Genomic DNA, 20,545 nt, shown 5'->3' on the forward strand with positions numbered 1-20,545 from the left:
TTGAGAAGGATTCAACGCTCTGCTACTGGCTCTGAGTTGTTGAGACCATGTGCAAGGACCAGAGAGTGGTCTCTAAGAGCTATGGATGATCTCTAAACTGCCAGCCAGCAAAGAAACAGGCACCTCCGTCCTGAAACTGCCAAGAAGTAAATTATCAAATTCCAATAACAACTTGAGTGAGCTAGGACGTGGATTATTTCCCAGAACCTCCAGAAAGGAACATAGCCCGACCTTCAGTCTTGTAATACTAGGATACCTAGCCGAATCCATCTAGAAAAACATGAACAAATAAAGTTGGTGTTAAATTGCTTCAGCCGTGATATAAAACTTAGAGTTGTTGACTTTGGGAAGGAGCATGGATGGTTCACCCATAGGAACAGAAAGAAAGGCAGAGTAAATGGTATAGGTACTGGTAAATGGATGGAAGGGCGGTACAAGAATGTGAATATTCTCTGTGATTTCTTAATGTTTCAACAAAATAGGAATTTAGACTATTGGATAAGATAAAGGATAAGAAAGACTGTGGAGGTTTGAGGAAAGAAGATATGAAATAGTCATTCAGGAGGCCGGTGCTGTGGTGTAGCAGGTAAAGCCGCCGCCTGCAATGCTGGCATCCCATATGGGTCCCGGTTCAAATCCCAGGTGCTCCACTTCCTATCCAGCACTCTGCTATGGCCTGGGAAAGCAGTAGAAGATGGCCCATGTCCTTGGGCCCCTGCACCCATGTGGGAGACCCGAAGGAAGCTCCTGGCTTCAGATTGGCTCAGCTCCAGCCATTGTGGCCAAATGGGGAGTGAACCAGCAGATGGAAGACCTTTCTCTCTCTCTCTCTCTCTCTGCCTCTCCTTCTCTCTCTGTGTAGCTCTGACTTTCAAATAAATAAATAAAAATCTTTTAAAAAAGAAATAATCATTCAGGAGAATAAAAAGTCTGAATTATCAGAGAAATACAGTATGATAGCCAAGGGCACAAGGGCTGGTTGGTGTTCAGTCATTATGAATTATTTGATATTAGATAGCATATTATCTCTATAATATCTATGAGACATCCAAATAGAAGTAACATGTAGGGAATTTATATGTAATTCTAGAGAACTATGTATAGATGAAACTGTATTGAAAGCCATGGGAGGGCATGGCAGCACTTAGAGAATGAAAACAGACTGAACTGATATTCTCCAACATTCAGATAATGGGAGACTGAGGAGGATCTAGCAGAGGAGAGCAAGAAGGAAAGGCCATAAAGGAACAAGAAAAACTAAAATAATGATCTCTTAGAAGTCAAGTTCCAATAGTCAATGCTGTGGATTGAATTGGGTTCCCTCCCCATATAAATTCTTATGTTGAAGATTTTATCCCCACTTGTCAGTTGTCCTTATTACTGGAATGGAAAATACATTTCTCCTGCTGTACCTCCAGGTTGACAAGTTCCTCAATGAACTTAAAGATGTTAAAATCATTCAAGGAATACTCATTGAGTATATTTCATTAGAATAATCCAGAAGTATATGCCTAACATACTAATGAGGTTGACAGATGTATAACAAGTGGTTTTTACCTTTAAAAACTGTTTATTCAGTTTCAAGTATAAGTAGAAATATTTAATTCTTATATATATGAGACATTTTAATAATAGTGATACGGAGATTGAGGGCAATAAGGACTCTAAAGGTAGGTAAGTTCAATGGAAATTCATAGAAAAGTAGACTACACCCACCTGAGAGAATTTAGGAAGACTATGCAAAAGGAGCTTTCATTTATCTTTAACTAGGAAGATATGGGTTATATTAAGGGACTGACTTATAGGTTCAGCATAATGTAAATATACTGGAAGAGAAATGAGTAACATACTGTGTCCCTACATCCTAGTTTAGTATAAAATGATAGAAAATTAAATTTGGTATTTGAACTTGACTCAGGGAATGAGAGATTATATAAAGTTTGCAAGTAGGAAGCTGAAATAGCAGCACACTATTCCTATTAGCAAAATGAGCACTGGATAAAAACAATTAAATGCATGGCTACAATACAAAGGAAAGAGTAACATGATGAGGGAAATTTGGAGTGATTTGGGGGCATAGAGTGAGACTGAAGCCAAATTTTTGACTCAACAAAAGCTTCTCCTTGAAAACACTGACATAAGAGATGAAATCTAAAGGATATGAAAGAAGAACTCTGGAAAAAGGCTGGGGTACCTGAGATGAGTAAAATGAGGGAATACTAGGGTTGCAAAAGTGTTACACGCTGAGATGGCAGCACTTAGACACACATATAGGGCAAGATGAGCTGACTACATCCAAAGGACCACAGTAAGCTCAGTGTGGCTGGGGTGATAGGAAGTATAGAAAGCACAGGGCCATCTGAACATAATAAGGAATTAGAAATTTGCTCGAAGAGAAATGGAGAGTTTTAAGCAGTAAAGGACATGGTCATATTTGTGTCTTGAAATACCACTTTGGGACTCCTATGGGGACCAAACGAGGGAAGCTTGAAGACAAAAAAAGGATGCAAAGAATAGTGGCTAAAATGGCGGTAGTTGTAATGTGGATAGGGAGAACATGAGAAAATTTAAGAGTTGTTTAGGAAATGCAAGAATAGGATTTGGAGACAACGGAGGGAGAAAGATGAGGGTTACACTGGGAAGAATAAAGGATGAGTCAGTTAAGATGATACTCAAAATTTTAGTCATGTCAAGTGAGTGCCTTTTATTAAGTGTGCCAGGGAGATGGGAAGTTCAGTCTTGAACTGAACATTGAAGTAGATGTGAATATGTTGTTATGAAACTCATAAGAACTTGGGCTAAAAGAACAGTTTTTGAGTAGCAAAATATTCATCAGTTAAGCCATATGAACTAAGGAAGTATGTCTAGTGTGAGGAAAGATGAGGAATTGAGGGGAAATCAAAAAGAACATGAATATTTAAGGGATATACAAAGATGGAGAAGAATATGTAAAGTATGGAGAGAGAGGGTGAGAATTTAATAAAAAAACAAGATATGATATCACAGAATCCAAGGAAAACTGTGTTTCAAGGTGTAAAACATAGTCAACAGGCTGGCGCCGTGGCTCACTAGGCTAATCCTCTGCCTTGCGGTGCTGGTACACCGGGTTCTAGTCCCGGTCGGGGCGCCAGATTCTGTCCTGGTTGCCCCTCTTCCAGGCCAGCTCTCTGCTGTGGCCAGGGAGGGCAGTGGAGGATGGCCCAAGTCCCTGGGCCCTACACCCCATGGGAGACCAGGATAAGTACCTGGCTCCTGCCATTGGATCAGCACGGTACGCCGGCCGCGGCGGCCATTGGAGGGTGAACCAATGGCAAAAGGAAGACCTTTCTCTCTGTCTCTCTTTCTCACTGTCCACTCTGCCTGTCAAAAAAAAAAATATATATAGTAAACAATGTTAAATTTACTGAGAGAGAAACAAAGAACACTTTTTGTAGCTATTAGGTACCTATAAAAATGAAAGTTGCAGAATTAATATAAATAGAAGAATAAATCGATGGAACATAAAAAAGTCTAAAAGAGAATTGATACTGATTTCAAAATTTAGTATATGACAAAAGCGGTGTTTTAAATGAGTGGAGAAGAATGGGATACTTAGTAAATGAAGTTGGGACTAGACTAGCCGTTTGTAAAACATCCAAACAAGCTAGACTCTGACTCTTTCAAAAAACTATTATGCAAATATAAATTGCAGTTGGATAAAAGAAAACATGAAAAAACAAAGCTATAAAGGTATCAGAAAATCTATGATTACATATACAAGGTATCAAAGTAGGAGCGCTTTCTAAAAAATACAAAAGCAGATTACAAAGGAAATATAAAGAGTAGCTTAGACTGAAATGAAAGTCTTTGGTATGATCAAAGACATAATAAGGTCAAATAATAAGGGATACCTTGCAAGATATTTCAACCTAAGTAAAATTAAGACATATTAATACACATTAATATACAAGCATTTCCATACAATTTATATAACTTGGAGAGTCCGGCAGTAGCAAATGTGAATGAGAATACAAAGCAAAGGGAAATACCATGTAATACTGGAGTGAGTGGATATTGGTCCAAGGCCATAATTGCTTATCTGAAAACTTTGGGGCCACAGATTGATAATTAAAACTTTCCAAGATCATTGAAAGGTAATATTCAAAATTCAGAATTTTTTTTAATTCCACAGATACAATTCTAAGAAGACACACTTACTCTCTCCTCCCCCCTACAAAATCTCTCCCTCCCTTCCCATCTGCACCAGTTTTTGCAAAGACATAATTTTAATCTACTTTATAGTCACATGCTTAATTCACCATTAATCATAATATTCAACAAGTGAAAATAGGAAAACCACAGTTCCAAAAGATTACAAATAGGGGCTAAAAGCAACAATCATATCACAAAATGTCAATTTCATACCTATACTTTTTTTGTATTCTATATTAACTGCCATGTATCAGAGAAATCTTATAATATTTGATTTTATTTATTTATTTTTTTTGAGACTGGCTTATTTCACTAAGCATAATGGTTATCAATTGCATCCATTTTGTTGCAAAAGACATGGTTTCATTGTTTTTTTTGCAGCTCAGTAGTATTCCATAGTGTATATATACCACATTTTCTTTATCCAGTCATCAACTAAAGGGCATCTGGGTTGATTCTCTATCTTGGCGACAGTGAACTGAGCTACTATAAATATGGGTGTACAAATAACTCTTTTACATGCTGATTTCATTTCCTTAGGCAAATTCCCAGGAGTGGGATGGCTGGGTCATATGGTAGATCTATTTTCAGATATTTGAGGAATCTCCATACTGTCTTCCATAATGGTTGTACTAGATTACATATCCACCAACAGTGTTTTAGGGTACCTTTTACCCTACATCTTCACCAGCATTTATTGCTTTTTGATTTTTGGATAATAGCCATTCTAAATGGGATGAGGTGAAACCTCATTGTGGTTTTGATTTGCATTTCCCTGATGGCTAGTACCCCTGAGCATTTCTTCATATGTCTGTTGGACATTTGTACTTCATCCTTTGAAAAATGCTTGTTCACATCCATTGTTTAACTGGATTTTTTGTTTTGTTGTTGAGTTTCTTTTTATTTTTTTCTGACAGGCAGAGTTAGACAGTGAGAGAGACAGAGAGAAAGGTCTTCCTTCTGTTGGTTCACCCCCCAAATGGCTGCTACGGCTGGCACACTGTGCCGATCCAAAGCCAGGAGCCAGGTGCTTCCTCCTGGTCTTCCATGCAGGTGCAGGGCCCAAGCACTTGGGCCATCCTCCACTGCCTTCCCGGGCCACAGCAGGGAGCTGGACTGGAAGAGGAGCAACCGGGACAGAATCCAGCGCCCCAACTGGGACTAGAACCCGGGGTGCTGGCTCTGCAGGCAGAGGATTAGCCTAGTGAGCTACAGCACCGGCCTCATGCCAATGTCTTACAGAGTTTCCCCAGTGTTTTCTTCTAGCAATTTGATGCTATCAGATCATAGATTTAGCTTCTTGATCTACTTTAAGTTGATCTTTGTATAAAGTGTAAGGTAGGGGTCTTGTTTCACACTTCTGCATGCATAGATCCAATTTTCACAGCATAGTTTGCTGAAGAGATTGCCCTTTCTTTGTGGATTGATTTTAGATAATTTGTCAAAGATTAATTGGTTGTACACGTTGGATTAATTTCTGGGGTTTTTATTCTGTTTCATTGGTCTACATGTCTATTTTTGTCCCAGTACCAAGCTGTTTTGAATATAATTGAGCTGTAGTTTTTCTTGAAATCTGGTATTATGATGCCTCTGCCTTTGTTTCATTGTTTAAGATTGCTTTAGTTATTCAGGATCTCTTGAGTTTCCATATGAATTTTAGCATCTTTTTGTTTTTCCTAGATCTGAGGAGAATGTCATTGGTATTTAGACTGGGATCACATTGAGTCTGTAAATTACTTTGGGTATTCTGGACATTTTTATGATATTAATTCTTCCAAAATCACTTTGTCCAAGCAAATGATCTTTGTGATATATTATTGGATTCTATTAGCTGGTACTTTGTTGAAGATTTTTTCATCTATGTTCATCAGAGATATTGGTTTATAGTTCTCTTTCTTTGTTATGTTTTTTTCTGGTTTTGGAATTAAGGTGATGCTGGCCTCATAGAAGGTATTTGGGAGGATTCCCTCCCTTTCAATTGTTTTGAATAGTTTGAGAAAAATTGGGATTAGTTCTTTAAAAGCCTGGTAGAGTTCATCAATGATGCCATCTGGTCCTGGAATTTTATCTGTTGGGAGGATCTTTATTACTGATTCCATCTCCATCTCGGTTATTGGTCTATATAGTTTTCTGTCTTTGTGGCTCAATTTTGGCAGATTGTATGTATCCAGAAATCCACCCAGTTCTTCTAAGATTTTTCTAGTGTATTGGCATGTAGCTATTTGTAGTAATTCATGATGATTCTTTTTGAGTGGTGTTTGTTATTATATCTCCTTTTTCATGTCTGAATTTATTGGTTTGAGCCTTCTCCCTCTTTTTTTGGTATTTATTTTTTCAAAAAAATCAGCTCTTCATTTCACTGATCTTTTGTAAAATTTTGATTTCAACTTTGTTTATTTCTTATCTAATTTCACTTATTTTCCCCCTACTAATTTTGGGTTTGGTTTGTGCTTGTTTTTCTAGGTTCCTAAGATGCATTGTTTGATGATTTACTCGATGCCTTTCCAATTTCTGGATGTAGGCACTAATTGCTACACACCTCCATTTTAACACTGCTTTTGCTGTCTCCCATTGGTTTTGATATGTTGTGGTTCCATCATCATTTGTTTCCAGGTTTTTTTTTTAATTTCCCTTTTGATTTCTTCTATGATTGACTGTTCATTTAAGAACCCCTAATAAACACGACCAAAAGAGATCCTCACCACGACACATTGTAATTAAACTCTCCACAGTGAAACATAAAGAAAAGATCCTAAAATGTGCAAGAAAGAAACGTCAGATTACTCTCAGAGGATCTCCTATCAGACTCACAGCTGACTTCTCATCAGAAACCCTACAAGCTAGGAGGGAATGGCGAGAAACACATCTTTCCAATGAAGATCCATACAGACTGAAAGTGAAAGGCTGGAAAAAGATATACCATGCCAACAGAAATGAAACAAAAGCAGGCGTAGCCATCTTAATTTCTGACAACATAAACTTTACCACAAAAACTGTTAGGACAGACAAAGAGGGGCACTATATAATGATTAAGGGATCAATTCAACAGGAAGATATAACAATTATCAATGTATATGCACCTAACTACAGGGCACTGGTTTATTTAAAAGATTTGTTAAGGGACTTAAAGGGAGACTTAGACTCCAATACAATAGTACTGGGGGACTTCAATACTCCACTCTCAGAAATAGACAGATCAACAAGGATACAGTAGATTTAAACGACACTATAGCCCAAATGGATCTAACAGATATCTATAGAACTTTTCATCCAAAACATAAAGCATTTACATTCTTCTCAGCAGTACATGGAACCTTCCCTAGGATTGACCACATACTAGGCCATAAAGCAAGTCTCAGCAAATTCAAAAGAATCAGAATCATACGATGCAGCTTCTCAGACCATATATGAATGAAGTTGGAAATTAGCAACTCAGGAATCCCTAGAGCATATGCAAACATGTGGAGATTGAACAACACGCTCCTGAATGAACAATGGGTCTTAGAAGAAATCAAAAGTGAAATCAAAAACTTTCTGGAAGTAAATGAGGATAACAGCACAACATACCAAAACTTATGGGATACAGCAAAAGCAGTGTTAAGAGGAAAGTTCATAGCAATAGGTGCCTACATCAAGAAATTGGAAAGGCACCAAATAAATGAGCTTTCAATTCATCTCAAGGATCTAGAAAATCTGCAGCAAACCAGACCCAAATCTAGTAGGAGAAGAGAAATAATTGAAATCAGAGAAGAAATCAACAGGATTGAATCCAAAAAAATTTACAAAAAAATCAGCCAAACGAGGAGCTGGTTTTTTGAAAAAATAAACAAAATTGACACCCCATTGGCCCAACTAACTAAAAACAGAAAAGACCCAAATCAATAAAATCAGAGATGAAAGGAAACGTAACAACAGACACCACAGAAATAAAAAGGATCATCAGGAATTACTACAAGGACTTGTATGCCAGCATACAGGGAAATCTATCAGAAATGGATAGATTCCTGGACACATTTAATCTACCTAAATTGAACCATGAAGACATAGAAAACCTAAATAGACCCATAACTGAAACAGAAACTGAATCAGTAATAAAGGCCCTCCCAACAAAGAAAAGCCCAGGACCAGATGGATTCACTGCTGAATTCTACCAGACATTTAAAAAAGAACTAACTCCAATTCTTCTCATACTATTCAGAAGAATCGAAAAAGAGGATATCCTCCCAAATTCTTTCTATGAAGCCAGCATCACCTTAATTCCTAAGCCGGAAAAAGATGCAGCACTGAAAGAGAATTACAGACCAATATCCCTGATGAACATAGATGCAAAAATCCTCAATAAAATTCTCGCCAATAGAATGCAACAACACATCAGAAGATCATCCACCCAGACCAAGTAGGATTTATCCCTGGTATGCAGGGATGGTTCAATGTGCACAAAACAATCAATGTGATACACCACATTAACTGACTGCAGAAGAAAAACCATATGATTATCTCAATAGATGCAGAGAAAGCATTCGATAAAATACAACACCCATTCATGATGAAAACTCTAAGCAAACTGGGTATGGAAGGAACATTCCTCAATACAATCAAAGCAATTTATGAAAAAACCACGGCCAACATCCTTTTGAATGGGGAAAAGTTGGAAGCATTTCCACTGAGATCTGGTACCAGACAGGGATGCCCACTCTCACCACTGCAATTCAACATAGTTCTCGAAGTTTTAGCCAGAGCTATTAGGCAAGAAAAAGAAATTAAAGGGATCCAAATTGGGAAGGAATAACTCAAACTATCCCTCTTTGCAGATGATATGATTCTTTACTTAGGGGACCCAAAGAACTCTACTAAGAGACTACTGGAACGCATAGAAGAGTTTGGCAAAGTAGCCGGATATAAAATCAATGCACAAAAATCAACAACCTTTGTATACACAGGCAATGCCACAGCTGAGGAAGAACTTCTAAGATCAATCCCATTCACAATAGCTACAAAAACAAATACCTTGGAATAACCTTAACCAAGGACGTTGAAGATCTCTATGATGAAAATTACAAAACCTTAAAGAAAGAAATAGAAGAGGATACTAAAAAATGGAAAAAACTCCCATGCTCATGGATTGGAAGAATCAATATCATCAAAATGTCCATTCTCCAAAAAGCAATTTATAGATTCAATGCGATACGAATCCAGATACCAAACACATTCTTCTCAGATCTGGAAAAAATGATGCTGAAATTCATATGGAGATACAGGAGACCTCAAATAGCTAAAGCAATCTTGTACAACAAAAACAAAGCCAGAGGCATCACAATACCAGATTTGAGGATATACTACAGGGCAGTTGTTATCAAAACAGCATGGTAATGGTACAGAAACAGATGGATAGACCAATGGAACAGAATTGAAACACCAGAAATCAACCCAAACATCTACAGCCAACTTATATTTGATCAAGAATCCAAAACCAATCCCTGGAGTAAGGACAGTCTATTCAATAAATGGTGCTGGGAATATTGGATTTCCACATGCAGAAGCATGAAGCAAGACCCCTACCTTTCACCTTACACAAAAATTCACTCAACATGGATTAAAGAATTAAATCTACGACCTGACACCATAAAATTATTAGAGAACATTGGAGAAACCCTGCAAGATATAGGTACCGGCAAAGACTTCCTAGAAAAGACCCTGGAGGTGCAGGCAGTCAAAGCCAAAATTAACTATTAGAATTGCATTAAATTGAGAAGTTTCTGTACTGCAAAAGAAACAGTCAGGAGAGTGAAGGGGCAACCGACAGAAGACAGAATAGGAAAAAATATTTGCAAACTACGCTACAGATAAAGGGTTGATAACCAGAATCTACAAAGAGATCAAGAAACTCCACAACATCAAAACAAACAACCCACTTAAGAGATAGGCCAAGGACCTCAATAGACATTTTTCAAAAGAGGAAATCCAAATGGCCAACAGACACATGAAAAAATGTTCAAGATCACTAGCCATCATGGAAATGCAAATCAAAACCACAATGAGGTTTCACCTCACCCCGGTTAGAATGGCTCACATTCAGAAATCTACCAACAACAGATGCTGGTGAGGATATGGGGAAAAAGGGACACTAACCTACAGCTGGTGGAAATGTAAACTGGTAAAGCTACTATGGAAGTCAGTTTGGAGATTGCTCAGAAACCTGAATATAACCCTACCATACAACCCAGCCATCCCACTCCTTGGAATTTACCCAAAAGAAATGAAATTGGCAAATAAAAGAGCTGTCTGCACATCAATGTTTATTGCAGCTCAATTCACAATAGCTAAGACCTGGAACCAACCCAAATGCCCATCAACAGTAGACTGGATAAAGAAATTATGGGACATGTACTCTATAGAATACTATACAGCAGTCAAAAACAATGAAATCCGGTCATTTGCAACAAGATGGAGGAATTTGGAAAACATCATGCTGAGTGAATTAAGCCAGTCCCAAAGGGACAAATATCATATGTTCTCCCTGATTGGCGACAACTAACTGAGCACCAAAGGGGAAACTTGTTGAAGTGAAATGGAAACTATGAGAAACAGTGACTTGATCAGCTCTTGTCCAGACGGTTGATGTACAATGTAATACTTTATCCATTTTAGTATTTTCTCTTTGTTTTGTTCTAGTACTATTGGTTGAACTCTGTGATTAACACACAATTATTCTTAGGTGTTTAAATTTTAACTGACAAGTAATCCCTGTTAAATATAAGAGTGGGGAATAAGAGAGGGAGGAGATGTACAATTTGGGACATACTCAGTCGGACTTGCCCCAAATGGTGGAGTTAGAGTCATGTGAGTGGATCCCAATACAATCCCATCAAGGTGGCATGTACCAATGCCATCTCACTAGTCCAAGTGATCAATTTCAGTTCACCATTGATCACACTGATAGGTCTAAGAGTCAAAGGGATCACACAAACAAGACTAGTGTCTGATAATACTAACTGATAGAATCAAAAAGGGAATAGGGATACTCAGCAGACTCACAGAATGGCAGATGTCCTAAATAGCTCTCTGGCCTCAGAATCAGCCTTTAATGCAGTCGGATCTGGCTGAAGAGCCCATGAGAGTATTTGAGGCATGGAAAGCCAAGACACTCTGGGAAAAAAAAAAAAAAAAAAAGAAGACCTAAATGAAAGATCTTTGCGAGTGAGATCCCAGTGGGAAGAACTGGGCCATCAAAGAAGGAGGTACCTTTCTCTGAAGGGAGGAGAGAACTTCCACTTTGACTATGACCCTGTCAGAATAAGATTGAAGTCGGCAAACTCAAAAGGCTTCCATAGCCTTGGCAACTCATGACTAGAGCCTAAGGAGATTACTGATGCCATAAACAAGAGTGTCAAATTGTTAAGTCAACAACAGGAGTCACTGTGTACTTCCTTCTCATGTGGGATCTTCCCTTAATGTGTTGTTCAATGTGAAGTAATGCTATACCTAGTACTGAAACAGTATTTTACACTTTGTGTTTCTGTGTGGGTGCAAACTGATGAAATCTTTACTTAATATATACTAAATCGATCTTCTGTATATAAAGAGAATTGAAAATGAATCTTGATATGAATGGAATGGGAGAGGGAGCGGGAGATGGGAGGGGTGCGAGTGGGAGGGAAATTATGGGGGGGGGAAGCCATTGTAATCCATAAACTGTACTTTGGAAATTTATATTTACTAAATAATAAAAAAAGAAAAAAATTTGTTAGCAGAGAAACATTCAGTCCTACTACTGAATTTTTCTCCTATGTATTTAAAATGCTTTGGATTTCAAAGTATTTTCTCTTTCTTCTACCATCTACTATCTTTCATTAGAGCAGTTTCCCACATCAATAGACTGTCTTAGGATGATGTCTGCAAAATGCTAATTTAGTTCAGAGCCATGGCAAAAATATCAAGGAGCAAGGACCTTTGGAAAGCAAGAAGAAAAACCCTTCTTCTAAACTCTCTCATTTAATCTTCCCATCAGACATTTTCCATGAAGGCAAAAAAGTGGTAAAATATCTTATGTCTTGGACTGCTTATGTATTTCTTTTCATTAAAACAGTTTACATGTTCCCATAATTTACATTCTGAGCTTAGCAATTTTTATATTACTAAAAGTTTTGCTTTCTGCAACACAGAAATTATAGTTTAAAAATCCAGATTTATTAAAAATAAGTTAGTGGTTAATCACTTTCTTTACAATGTTATATCAGAATTCCTTTAAGTAGCAATTGTCCTTTAGCACATTTAAAATAAAGATTCAATTTAAAAATATTTTCATTTTATACATTTTTCAAAATGCTTGAGTTTTTTTGAACTATTATAGAATTGATCAATACTAAGAAAAGTATTAGTGCAAAAATTCAAATTCATATTAAAAGCTAAAGTTTGATTATTAACCACACAGGAGTCCTAAATTATCAAGTTGCGTGACAACATTTAAAACTTGAATTATATTTAACAGAAGTTAAACTCAAATGTTAGTTTTTAGTAGGAAGTACAAAAATACCTGTTTTCAGAAAGCACACAAGTACATGGCTTTCTTAAGTACTCAGTAACAGACCGCCATTAGGCTTAGAAAGCTTGATGAGGCCACTGGACCAAATTAAATTAATCATACAATGTGTTTAGCACTACTTAGCACAGTACCTGGCATTTAGTAGACCATTAGTTCATAGCTATCTGATGACTGAATTGATGAGCAAATGGATTGGTGTAGAAGTTATGTGTAAATCTAACATGTAATTCAAAGAGACTAAAGAGGCCCTTAAAACAGCATGCCTGGTAACCTGGCAGTTATACTGTGTTAGGAGTCCAGATTTCAACAACCCAGGAGAGAGATTCGACACTTCATTGAGCAGTCCAGGCATGAGGTTTTTATTTTGCAGGAGAACAAAGACACTGATGGACAAGACACCGGATCAGCTATTCCACAAAGCATTAAAGATGACATTATATTTTAGGAAGGGTTGCTAGCAGCAGGAAACCCCACTTCAATACTTCTTTGGAGGACCTCGGAAGAGCCATGGTAATATGTGCAGAACTGGTAAAGAATAGATGCAGACATCAAATGAGACATGGATATTTCTAATGATAGGAAACTATATAGTAATTCACCACCATGCCCTGAGAATCAGAGCCACAGAGGGTGCAGTTTATTTACTGCATGTCCTTCATATCAATGTCATTAAATGTATTTATCCAACTACCAAAGAAACAGAGTAAGTATCTGCATCTTGCAGCTTCACGTCTAGGGTGCTGATCAGCTTTATGTTTTGTCAGGTCCACCTGGAAATGGCTGTACTTTTACTGACTGCCATACAGAATCTGCTGTCGAAGACCTTAGAGATGTGAAGTGACATTCCTCTTGAGATTTATAGTCACATCCACCATACTGGGTAACACCAACACATTTCATAAAAAAAAAAAATCAAAAATATACTTGTGTCAAATGAATCACTTATAAAGTTAATTTTGTGACTTGAACATATGTCAACTTGCTGTGTGTGAACACACAGATGTAGACACAACAGCATTTAATATGCCTGGGATGGTACTTTCACCTAATTTGTTGAAATAGACATTTTTCAACAGGAAAATGTTCCTGACTCCCAGATTAAAGAATAACTAGGGGCATGTTCCACCAAGAGATTTAACATGTGGGTGTATTTCTCTCTGGAGTCATCTGTTTTCTGCTGTTACCCACCCCCCCCATGCCTGCTCATCACTAGAGCACAAGCCACTGCTCATTTCCCACGCTGCAAGATCTCACACTGATGCTGACAAGTCACTGCCTCCTCCATGTGTACTGGTAATTAAAGGAACACCCCTAACACACTCTTGAGCTGACCAATGAATATGCAGCAGAGGCCAATAACTTTAAGAAAATTGATCTAAATATGGCATTCCCCAATTCCAACATGATCGATGTATGATTTTAATTCTTTCAGTTTTTATTATATACGTCATACCCAGGTTTATTTCCTAAGGCTATGTTGGAACTCTCAGCCAATTTCACTGATAGTTAAGGAAGCGGAAGCGTAGCTCTTTTTAGCCGGCTTCTCCATGACGTTCCCTTGAGGTCAGGTAGGATTACAGGAGGTCTGTCTCCCCTGATTCTCACCATGAACTTCCCACCCCTAGTTTTGTTTCCAGAAGTTCCTTACTCTGTCATCCTCAAACGCAGTTTCCCCCCTTCTTTTTGGTGGCTTTCACTCCTGTTTAAATCAACTTACTGCCAAAACTCCTCTGTTGTCTTCCTGTTTTCCCAGCTTTGCCTCATTTCTGGTCACCAGCCTGCAAAGCTGCTATGATCTTATTCAATTTCTGGGAATCCTTGCTCTCTATTTTATCATTCATTTATAAAATAAAGTCCCAGGAAGATTCCATCTGCAATTTGACAATATTAAGGTTTTTTTTTTAAAGGAAAGCAGGAGATAAAATGTAAATTTGTAACTGGAACATTTCCTTGTATTTTTCATGGGTAATATTAGGAGTTTACAAAAAGCTGGAATGTTCCTGGTTGCCAAGACTACTACATAGAAATAGTGGTTGCATATTCATCACCATTTGTTGTCTATTTTGTACCCTTGTACTAACCATGCTTCTCTGTACATGCTAGGTGCTCAATTATTCAATACTCTCGTCAAACACATGCCCTCAGCTACTCCTGAATGTGGCATCAGATTGGATAGATAGCCTTTTGTATCTACACAGAATATGTAACCTCAGCATGCATTGCACTCGTCTCCATGGATACCAAATTTCTGTGAATGGTGCTTAGAGTAAAAAAAAAATCTATGAGGGGGGGAGTGCTGAATTTTGCTCATTCTTCTGGTTCAGATCCTTCTCTTCCTGACCCTTTTTTCTCTTACAGTTTCCATCCTAGGCTATGGCATACTTGGTTCTGTGGAAAACCCCTCACATTAGGATCATAGGACATCAGATTTTTATCTTTTTAACTGAGCAGTGAACACCAAACCACGAAAATTGAAGCTGCCATAGGAAACGGTAAGGTAAAATCCTAAATCTATTTTTGGCATTTCTGACGAGGGATCCCTCCTTGAGGTCTTTAGAAACCTACATTTCAGTGAAAATAGTGAGGGTGGTGTTTCCTAGAGCAATTCTGCATTTTTAAAAAGAAAAATTGAAATGATGAGGCTTCATGGAACAACACAATTTTCAAAGTTCATCATTGTCAGTTGGAATGTTATTGATTTAGTTAGTGAATCCCTGTTTATCATGTTGTACTGTTTAAAACTGTGAAGGATTGTTATGTTGTTGTTAAATAAGAAAACAATCAGGAAACTGATTTTTTACTAGACTGATAGGGAGTATATTTGTGTGATATGAAGAGAAGAGAAACCTGAGAAGAAAGTATAATCTTATGTGGTATGCAGTCTGCTTTGCTGATAAAAATCTCTCAAAATTACACTCATTTTTTTAAAAAATATTTAGTTATCTATTTGCAAGGCAGAGTTACACAGAGAGAGAGAGAGGGAAGGAGAAGGAGAAGAAGAGGGAGAGGGAGAGAGAGGGGGAGAGAGAGAGGGAGAGAGAGAGGGAGAGAGAGAGGGAGAGAGAGAGGGAGAGAGAGGGAGAGAGAGAGAGAGGTCCTCCATTTGCTGTTCACTCCCCAAATGGCTGCAATGAACACAACTGGTCCAGGCTAAAGCTAGGAGCTTCCTCCGGGTCTCCTACATGGGTGGCAGGAGCTCAGGGACTTGGGCCATCTTCTGAGGCTTTCCCAGGCACATCGGGCAGGGAGCTGGATTGGAAGTGGAACATCTGGCACTTGAACTGGCACCCAAATGGGATGCCAGTGCTCTCGGAGGTGGCTTAACCCAATGCATCATGGTGTCATCCCTTCCCAAAATTACACTCACTAACACAAAGGCAAGGATCCTTAATAAGTTTTTAAAATAAGAGTAGCTGTCTTGCTTAAGCTCTTTTACTTGTATATTGGTTTGTTTAATTTCAGTGCACAAACTTGCTTTAAGAGCAACAGACACACCCACATTAATTTCTGATACATTTTCATGCTGGCTATTTTATTGTTCTGAACCTAAGAAGGGAAAGGGGATCTCAGACCAATGGGTGAGGTCTCAGAAAGGACTTTCCTTGTTCAAAGACACCCCTGCCGAGAAATTGAGAAGCAGGAGCATATGTACTCAAGACACTAAGACTAAAAGTGGCCAGGAGATGAGTACTCTGTGAAGACCATCAAGGCTGCTGGTGGTTGTGACCCTGAGCATGTCACAGCAGCTATGCCTCAGCCCTACCAGCACCACCGTGAAGTCAGCTGGCACTTCCCAGTAGAACTCTAGTTGCTTTCTGGAAAGGAAGGGTCAGCCGATGAGGGACTGAGTGCTCTTTAGGGACAGTCTGGATTGTGCAAAAGCCAAGAACGGAGTCCAACACCAGCAGTATCCTTCATTATCAGACGTTCTGCTTTCCACTCCCTATAATACATGCTAAGTTTGAGATATAAAGGACTTCTCCATATTAAGAAGGAACTGTCTCCATATTAAAAAATCCTGCAACCCATAGTGACAGGTGAAAATGGCTAAAAATTCTTGCCTGGTGATGGCTGTCAGAACCAACCTTCCTCCTTCATCATAGGTGTGGTAGAGGGAGCTGGAAGAAATTTAGGGGAATATTTGTGCTTGTGCTATCCTCTTTAACATTCTCAAGAAAATCTAATGAGTATTTATTCTCCCTTCCTTCTAAGTTAGGCAAAAACAGAAATCCCAAATGTTTCTTATTTAGTGGAGGTCAGTATTAGTGATGATTTAGAAACAGGCTTTGTTCTTGATCTCAAACTGAAAGCTAGGAAAAGACCATCTCAATAGGTAGCAAAAGTATGTCAAAGAAACCCAACAAGACATCACTTTGGGCATAATCTGGGTTTAATACCATTAACACACCCAGAAGGTGTAAATGAACAAGATGCTACTGATCACCATGATGGGAATATTTGTTGAAGAGTTTATGAATTCTATGGTATCAACTAATTATATCCTGTAAATATGTGTGTCAATTCAGAAAAGAACAATTCAAAGAAACACAAGGAAAAATAGACAGAGGCAAGCAGCAAGATATTACTCATTTCAACAAAAACTTCAGAGTACATTCCTCAAACTGAAGGATAACAACTTGGCTTAACTCTTACAAACAGAAGGTGATGCCACCATTTAACATGCTACACTATAAACACTGTAAACTTGCTCTAATACTTTTTTTTAATAGCAATCAGTTTGAGAATATAGCAAACAAACAAGTTCTTCTCTTTGTTTTTACCTTCCCCCACCCCATTGTTGTGTCTACTTCCCCGTTCTCAACACAACTGGAGGCAGATGGGCAACAGTGAGGCAAACTAACAAATTCCACCTTCCTAGAGGAATCATGCATTACAGTTCTTTGTCAGCATACTGCTGCACATTATGTCTGGCAGGTTTATGTACTCAGAAAATATTCACATACATACATGCACACATATGTGTATTTCTTCTAGATCACAGAGAAAGAATATATATTGACAACATTTATCATAATTCTTTTGCTAATATTTAGATGTCAGCTCAACTGAACCATGTAAAGGGAAGGGAATGGCATTTGTTACACACCCAGAACACACTCTGTGCTAGTGTTTTCTTACATGACTAAAGCTGATACTCATAATAACCTTATAAGATAGAAGTATCATTATCTTCTCCTAATAGATAGGAAGATCCAATACAAAAGAGATTGCTAACATACCGAAAATCTCTACTTGGAGATATGATTTTCACACAAGTGATAATTTCTCCCAACAGCATATCTTTCACTCTGTTTTCCTTTTTTTTAGTCTTTTTGTTATTTTAACTAAAATACTTGAGAGAAGCTTCCTTGCAAAAGAAAAGACTTATTTCAACTTACAGTTGGAGATTACAGTTTGGAGTTCAGGATGTGATAGCCCCATAATCTGGCGTCTGTACAGGATGGTCATGATGATGATTACGGAGGCACACCATGAGCTAGGAAGAAGAGTGAAGCTAAGCCAAACCCAGACTAAACCAATTAAACCTCTTATAAGAACCACACTCCAAGGACATGCCCCTCCCCGCAATGGCCTAAACAACTCCCAGAAGACTCACATCTTAAGATGCCATAATTACATCAGGTCTTCACACTTGTTCACTCATTTGTTAAGACATCAGAATTCAAACATCTGCATAAGTTTTATGGTGACAAGTCTTGTTCTATCCATAACACTCTCTAAACACAAAAGCAAATTATCAGGATTAAATCACTAACAAAAGAGGTCTAAGACTATTTAGCACCCTTGGCACTTTAAATAGCCATTCCTAACTCATTAATTTTTTATTGAGTACTCACTATATATAAGATGCATTTGCAATGCAAAAGGCTACAAGAAAGATAATTTTCTATGGCTTTTTCCCCATGAGTAGCTTGAACCTGATGTCAGTGACCTGGATAATACAGATCAATGCTAAGATTTCACTGTGTTTCTTCCAAAATTCAAGTGTGGCCATTGAGATGGTATTGAGAGATGAGGTTTTCAGGAGTTTCTTAGGCCAGGAGGGAATCTGTCTCATGAATGAGAGTGAGGCCTTTATTACAGAGACTTCCTCAGCTTTGGGGAGCTTGCCCTTCTGCCTTCCTCCACGTGAACGCAGTGTTTGCCCCTCGAGAGGAGGCAGCAAGATGGCGCCATCTTGGAAGCAGAGATCCACCCTTGCCAGAGAAGGAAGCTTGTGCATGCCCTGAGTGTGGATTTCCTCCCCTCCATCACTGTGAGGAAACACATTTCTGTCCTTTATAAATTACTCTGTCTCAGGGATTTTGGCTATAGCAGCACAAATGGACTAAGATAGTACAACCTTTCGAGTGTAAGAGAAACCACAAAGATGATTTAAAAGCTTCAAACATCTTTGATATAGTAAAAAAAATCAAACCAATGATAATTTTCTCTCATTAGTACAAATTAGGTCTTGTGCTAAAATATCTTTATAAACATAATAATTATTACTAAGCTAATTTATAACCAAATCATTTTCTGAAGGTAAAAATGTCATTGAAATGAGCTCTTTGGAGAAGAGATTTTAAAACTTTGCCAGACATCTCAGCATTTCTCCTGGTGGCCAGAGGCACTCAGATGCTGATGTTTACCAGCTTCCTCCTCACTGAAATCCAATCAGAGATGACCAGGACTATTTAGTTCTGAGCAATGCTAATGGTGTCCTATTAGCCATTTGTTCTAATTCTACCACAGAGTAGCCATGGAAATTTGAAAAATTACAGAATCAGATGATTTTTTTTTTTTTAGAACACAATCTCCAAGAATGTTTTGACAACAAATGAGGAGGTAGGTTTGTCAGAGATATTCTTCCAGAATAGTCTCCCCCTGATCCTCTGCTTTTTTTGTTTGTTTGTTTTTTATGCTGTGCCTCTCTGCTGGCTCCCTTCCTCCACCTGAATGAGTTTAAGGCTGTTTGGCAGGTGAGGCCCTGGCTGATGGCCAGATTAGAGGCCTTAATACTTACCTCAGTGGAGGATGCAGGGGTCACAGACACTCAGAGTTATGGGGAAAGTGCACATTCCAGGTATTGGCCCAGGTAGAGAATGGGGGAACTAGATGAAGTTGGCCCATTCCTTCACAGAAAGCTGAGCAGGCAGTCCCTGGTAGTGGGGCTGCCATTTCTTGGACACCACAAAGTAAAAATACACCCACAACAGTGATCTATCCCGGCCTTTAGGTTGTGGCTGCTCAGCCAAGATAATGGGGAAAGAGCCTATCAGAGGAAACAGCTCTGTCTTACCAAAGGTTGTTCTGGGTGGGGGGCCCAGGCCAGGCTGGGGAACAGAGGTAAAGGGAAAACCAGTTCCAACCCTTATGGGGCCACCAACTCAGAAGGACATGTGCCAAGTGACTCATTGTCAGGGTCCCAGCCCTTCCTGCGTAGGAACAGACCTTGCCTCTAAAGAAAAACTTTACCATCAAGTCACAGCCACAGCCAGACTGTCTCCCTTGCTGAGACGATAGGCAGGTGCATCTGTTTCTTGCCACGATTGTGGAATCTCACCTGCCTCGACCCTGTCGAGAAAAAGGACCAGCACGGTGTTAAATGTGTAGTTTCCTGGCTGTGAAAGAGGAGATTTCCTCCTGTCCATCTCCCCAAACTGTTACAGGAAAGTTTTCTAACAAACACTTGAAGAAGACAGGAGGACACTTAAATTTTCGGGATCTAGTCTTCTGAACTTACCTTTCACTAGAAGCATGCATTAATTTGCAATCGTAATAAAGTCTAGAAGGAAGGAGTCAACTTCA

At 38.6% G+C, this 20,545-nt stretch overlaps 1 protein-coding gene across 2 annotated transcripts in view; it reads right to left on the reverse strand.

Annotated features, from left to right (window-relative positions):
- PDE7B (phosphodiesterase 7B) overlaps positions 1-20,313 on the reverse strand; it is a 380,291-nt gene extending 359,978 nt beyond the window's left edge. Inside the window, exons 1-2 of one of the 2 annotated variants that reach the window (XM_089332644.1) lie at positions 20,213-20,313; positions 18,133-18,230 (exon numbers count right to left, since the gene is read on the reverse strand). The gene's annotated coding sequence lies outside the window, so the exon portion shown is untranslated. Of the gene's footprint in view, positions 1-18,132; positions 18,262-20,212 lie in introns of those variants that run through there. The other variant, XM_089332645.1, reaches the window with a different exon arrangement.
- Between the last annotated feature and the right edge of the window lie 232 nt (positions 20,314-20,545).

Source organism: Oryctolagus cuniculus, chromosome 5, assembly GCF_051225735.1.
Source record: "Oryctolagus cuniculus isolate XC-2025 breed Fujian yellow rabbit chromosome 5, ASM5122573v1, whole genome shotgun sequence".
Lineage (NCBI taxonomy): Eukaryota > Metazoa > Chordata > Mammalia > Lagomorpha > Leporidae > Oryctolagus > Oryctolagus cuniculus.